Here is a 6,039-nt window from a genome sequence, read left to right as displayed (position 1 = left end):
CATGTATTTAGTGGCTGTTTGAAGCTACAGCGGCACTGAAAAAAGTGACCTATGATGATTTTTTTTCACACTTAATGACCGTTGCAGCATCCCCATGGCCACGTGATCAAAATTCAGATGCTTGACAAGTGGCGTGTATTTATGATGATTGCAGTGTCCCGGGTCATGGGATCACCTTTTGTGACCTTCTGACAAGCAGAAACCAGGTTCACTTAATATCCGTGCTACTAACTTGACAACTGCAGTGATTCACTTACTGCTTAACAACTGTGGCAAGAAAGGTTGTAAAATGGGGCAAAACTCACTTAACAACTATTCTGCTTAGCAATGGAAATTTTGGGGGTCAATTGTGGTCGTAAACCGAGGACTTACCTGTATTCCACTGTTTCATTTATTTTTTAATCCAAATCCAAAACTTGCCTGAAATTCGAACCTTGATCTGGATCCTGGGGGGGATGGAGGAGAACAAGAGTTGTACCCTGGAGTGGAAGCTGTAGAGATAATGTTTCTCCTAATAGCACAACTTGTATTTGCCCAGTATTATCTTATCAGTTGCTGCAGTGGCAGAAGAGAAGATGGTTCAAGCTGTCCAGATCTGAAATTGAACAGAGGCTGCTGAATGTTATGTGGTCTATTTGTGCCAAAACAAAATAAAAACTTTTGCTGGAGGATCATATGTCTTGAAGTCTGCTTTTTATGTCCATTTTAAATGCGGGAGGCTTACGTCATCTCCTTCATGGTAATGCAGAAGGAAGGTAAATAGGTGAAAAATTAAGACAGTTAAATCATAGTAATTAACTGAAAGATGGGTTGAGTCATCTGGTCCAATGCAGCTTCTCTTTCACTTTCAACCCTGGAACTAACTGGCCACTGTGTTGTTCTCTAGGTTTGCTGACGTAGCTCGGTTGGAACATTGACCAAAGCGCCTTCTGTGACTTGCCATATTTCAGCGGGTATTCCATCATGTTATGTTTTGTATCCACGTGGCTTTTTTAATAGAATCTAAGGAGTATTTATATATATATATTATATTGAAGAGTCATGATTGCGCAGTAGTTAGAATGCAGTACTGCAGGCTACTTCTGCTGCCTGCTGGCTGCCTGCAGTTTGGCAGTTCGATTCCCACCGGCTCAAGGTTGACTCAGCCTTCCATCCTTCCAAGGTCGGTAAAATGAGGACCACAGATTGTTGGGGGCAATATGCTGACTGTAAACCACCTAGAAAGGCTGTAAAGCACTGGGAAGTGGTATATACGTCTAAGTGCTATTGCTATTGCTATATTTGATCATCATTTTAGCCATTGTTTAGCTACTGCAGGATGAAGACCTCTTCTGCATGTTTCCAACCAATACGGTCCTGAGCTTTCTTTTGCCAAGGATGTATCAGGATGTATTGTATTTGCCACAATACATCCTGATGTCGTCGATCCATCTTGTTTTAGGTCTGTTTTGTGGACGCTTTTTATCAAGTGGGATCCATTCTATGACTGCCTTGGTCCACCTGCCATCAGTTCTTCTTGCTATGTGACCAGCCCATTTCCATTTCAGTTATTTTTTACTCTCTTGGATGATATTGTATACTTTCATTTGTTCTCTAGTTCATGTGTAGGTCTTTCTATTTTGTCTTGTAATGCTGAGCATGTATCTTTCCGTGGCTCTTTGCGCCACTCTTAGTTTTTGTATTGATTGTGAGGTTAATGTCCATATTTCAGCGGCATAGATTAGAGCAGGTAGCACACACTGATTGAAAACGTTTCTCTTCAAACATAAGGGGTTGTTCATAATTTTCAAGAACCTCCCCCTATGCCAGAAAATAGATGATTAGATATAGATGATAGATAGATAGATAGATAGATAGATAGATAGATAGATAGATAGATAGATAGATAGATATAGATAGAAAGAAAGAAAGGGATGGATGGATGGATGGATGACAGTTAGACAGACAGACAGACAGTTGCCTCCTTCCACATAGTATGAATTGATGGCCACTAAAGTGATCATCTGCTTTTGGCTTCTTCCTATATTGTTGCTGCCCAATGTAGGTAGGTACCTGCTTGGTTTAGCTGGGCAGCTGGGATGATCTTCATACCTTTAGTGATCCTGCTGGAAATATATTCTCTGAGCATCTGCTTCCAACAGTTCTCATTTATCCTTTCCAGAAACACACCCCTGCCCTAATGATGTAGCAGGGATTTATTATCTTACTATATTGTCTTATTATCTTATTATTTATTATCTAGTAGTCCTCAGCTTACAACCATTCATTTAGTGACAGTTTGAAATTTCTAAGAAAAGTGACTTATGACCATTTTTCACACTTACGACATTGTACCATCTCCGTGGTCACGGGATCAAAATTTGCATTCTTGGCAATTTATGACGGCTGCAATGTCCTGGGATCATGTGATCACCTTTGTGACTTCTGATAAGCAAAGTCAATGAGGAAGCCAGATTCACTTAACAATTGTACAACAGTGTGGTACAACTATCTTAACAACCACAGTGATTCACTTAACAATGATGCAAGAAAGGTGGTAAAATGAAGCAAAACTCACTTAACACTCTCACTTAGCAATGGAAATTGTGGGCTCAATTGTGGTCGTAAGTTGAGGACTACCTGTACGTAAAAACAGTTAAGTGTAAATATGACCTGTGACTTAAGGCTGGAGCTTTATTTCTTCCTTGCTATCTGAAACAAAGAATTGGAAGAAGAGGTATACGGTTTCCTGCCTAATCAGGGGGTTGGACTAGAAGACCTCCAAGACCTCCCTTTCAACTAGTCGTCTAGTCTAGTCTATTTCTATTTCTATTTCTATTTCTATTTCTATTTCTATTTCTATTTCTATTTCTATTTCTATTCTAGATTCTGTCATCCAGGTCATGGTTGTCCCTTTTTTCAAGAGGCAACTGGACTTTCTGGTTTTTCTTTGAAGATGTTTCGCTTCTCATCCAAAGAGCTTCTTCAGCTTTGACTGGATGGTGGGGAATGGAAGGATTATTCTAGAGGTGTTTATCTTCCTTTCTGGCAAGAAGAATCCTAGTTTGGAATCTGCTCGGCACTCCTGGAAAGGAACAGCAGAAGATATTTGCCAGTTCATCTTCTTCCAGTCTTCTCCAGTAATTCTTCAACCCCCCCCCAAGCGTTCAAGGATAGCAAAGGAGGGGGAGGTCCAGGATGTGATTTCTGCTCCATTGAACGCTGACAAAATTGCCCATTAAATTATTTCCATGAAAAGTCAATTTATCCTTTCCTTCCTTTTGGAAAGATACCCCAAGCAGTAGCACCACCTTATCTAATGTGTCAGAAGGCTGAATCCTGACAACTGGTTTAATCTTTGTTAGCTTGAGAGGATTCGCTGCTCATCCAAGCAGCTTCATCGGTCAGAGTGAGTCAGTTAGGCAGAGAGTCGTTGGACTGTACCAACTCCTGCTGTACCAACCTCGGGGGTTTCCACCTCAAAATGTGTTGCAATATGTCGATGAAGACTCTCAGTCATCCAGCCAAAGGTGTCCGAAGGTTGAATCATGGCAACCACACTCATTTTTGTTAGCTCGAGACATCTGCATTTTGGGGAGGAAACCCCGAGGATGATGTGGCAAGAGTTGGTACATTCCAACGACTCTCTGCCTTAACTGATTTGCTCTGGATTGAGGAACTGTGTGGATGAGCAGTGAAACCTCTCAGGCTAACAAAAATTAGTCCAGTTGTCACGATTCAACCTTCTGGCATCTTTGCCTGGGTGACTGAGAGTCTTCAACGACAGATCTTATCTAATATTGACATCAGGGAGAGCTCTTTCGTCAGCAAAGCCACAGATTCATATTTTAGTGATGATCGCTAAAGTGCTTGCCTAGCTCTACATAACATAACAGATGAACATCAGCGAATTTGTCTGAAATTCAGGGCCGTGATGGCGAACCTATGGCACGCGTGCCACAAGTGGCACGCAGAGTCATATGAGTGGGCATGTGAGCTCAGCTCCGGCGCCTGATTTTTAGGCCTTCTTAGCCCCCCGGAAGTCGGGAAACAGGCTGTTTCCAGCCTCCAGAGGGCCTCTGGGGGTGGGTGGGGAGGGCCCGTTTTTCGCTCTCCCCAGACTCCTAGAAAGCCTCTGGAGCCTGGGGAGGGTGAAAAATGGGCCTACCATGCCATCACATGCCAAAAGCGGGGGAGTGTGCGCGCATGTGCAGGGGGGCGGGGTGCATAGAATTACTGGTGTGGGCATGCGCGTGCGTGACCTTCCACACTCCCTCCACTTTTGGCACGTGATGGCAAAAAGGTTAGCCATCACTGGTATAGGGTTTCCTGCCTGAACAGGCGGTTGGACTAGAAGACCTCCAAAGTCTCTTCCAACTCTGTTATTCTATTTGTCTGAATATCTATGACCCCATTTTTGTCTAAGACAGTCAATGCATCTATCGAGCACAGCATTCATTCTGTATTGATGGAGGCTCGATCTCTATAATCTTGCTATAAGAGACGTGTTAGTTTCAGATGTTGAATCCAAGGCTTTTGAATTACATCAACAAATAACCCTGATCACGAGAACCTTTTCAGATGCCTCCTCCAAATTTTCTGGCATGGAAGCCGTTTCAGCAGCAGAATCGTTTGTGGTGGAATGACCCTGTGTACAAACTCAAGGACAATTATCTCCTTTTTCATAAAAGTGTTTGCTAAAAAGCCAAGATGAACTTAGAAGTTCTATGCCCAGATTAGTTCTTTCTTGCATCCTTACTCGAGTGTAATAAAATGTGTAGATAAAAGAAATTACAAATTTGTAACAATTATACATCAATGCAGTGTGTCAGGATGGAATTTTTATTTCTTTATTTTAAAGTACACTGTACTCTGTTCTACATGAAAGCCAGCACAAGCTTCCCTGTTTTAATCTACTACTACTACTACTACTAATAATAATAATAATAATAAGTAATGATAATGGCAAAAATGAGGGTGGGCAAATAATCAATTGTATTAGGGGACTGGAGACTAAAACAAATGAAGAACAATTGCAGGAATTAGGTATGTTTTGTTTAATGAAAAGGAGGACTAGGGGTGACATGATAGTAGTGTTCCAATATCTCAGGGGCTGCCACAAAGAAGAGGGAGTCAAGCTATTCTCCAAAGCACCTGAGGGCAGGACAAGAAGCAATGGGTGGAAATTCATCAAGGAGAGAAGCAACTTAGAACTAAGGAGAAATTTCCTGACAGAACAAATAATCAGTGGAACGACTTGCCCCCAGACGTTTTGGTTACTCCAACACTGGAGGTTTTAAAGAAGAGATTGGAGAACCATTTGCCTGAAATGGTATAGGGCAGTGATGGCTAACCTTTTTGGCGTCGCATGCCAAAAGCGGGGGGAGCAGGGGGGTCGTGAGCATGTGTGTCCACACCCATAATTCAATGCGCCCCACTCCCCTGCACGCAACCCCCCCGTGCTCCCCCTGTGCTCCCCCTGCTTTTGGTACCGATGGCACAGTGGGCCCAGTAGGCCCATTTTTTGCCCTCCCAAGGCTCCAGAGCCTTTCTAGGAGCCTGGGGAGGGCAAAAACAGCCTTCCCCAGCCCCCCAGAGGCCCTCCAGAGGCCAGAAAAAGACTGTTTCCTGACTTCCAGTGGGCCCAGAAGGCCCAAAAATCAGCTAGCTGGCGTGTGCATGCACACAGGAGATGAGCTAGGGCAACACTCGTGTGCCCACTGATATGGCTCCGTGTGCCACCTGTGGCACGCGTGCCATAGGTTCGCCATCATGGGTATAGGGTTTCCTACCAGAGCAGGCGGCTGGACTAGGCTATCTCCAAGGTGCCTTCCAACTCTGTTATTCTGAAGTGACACATTTAACGTTTGCACTGCTGCATTTTAAGAGAAGCTTTGCACAATCTAGTTTCCTTACTAAAAGAATTACATCTGATTTGCAATTCAAAGATAATTATCAAGGATCAAGATGCATAATCAGCCAAAAATATCAGGAACATCAAGTCTCTGGAGTTCTTATGAAGTGGATTGGGAGGGGAGGGAAATTGCTAGAAACACAACT

Source organism: Pituophis catenifer, unplaced genomic scaffold (assembly GCF_029215685.1).
Source record: "Pituophis catenifer annectens isolate HBS135680 unplaced genomic scaffold, rPitCat1.0.hap2 SCAF_2, whole genome shotgun sequence".
NCBI lineage: Eukaryota > Metazoa > Chordata > Lepidosauria > Squamata > Colubridae > Pituophis > Pituophis catenifer.
The sequence above is the reverse complement of the archived record's forward strand: the minus strand, read 5'-3'. Positions refer to the sequence as shown.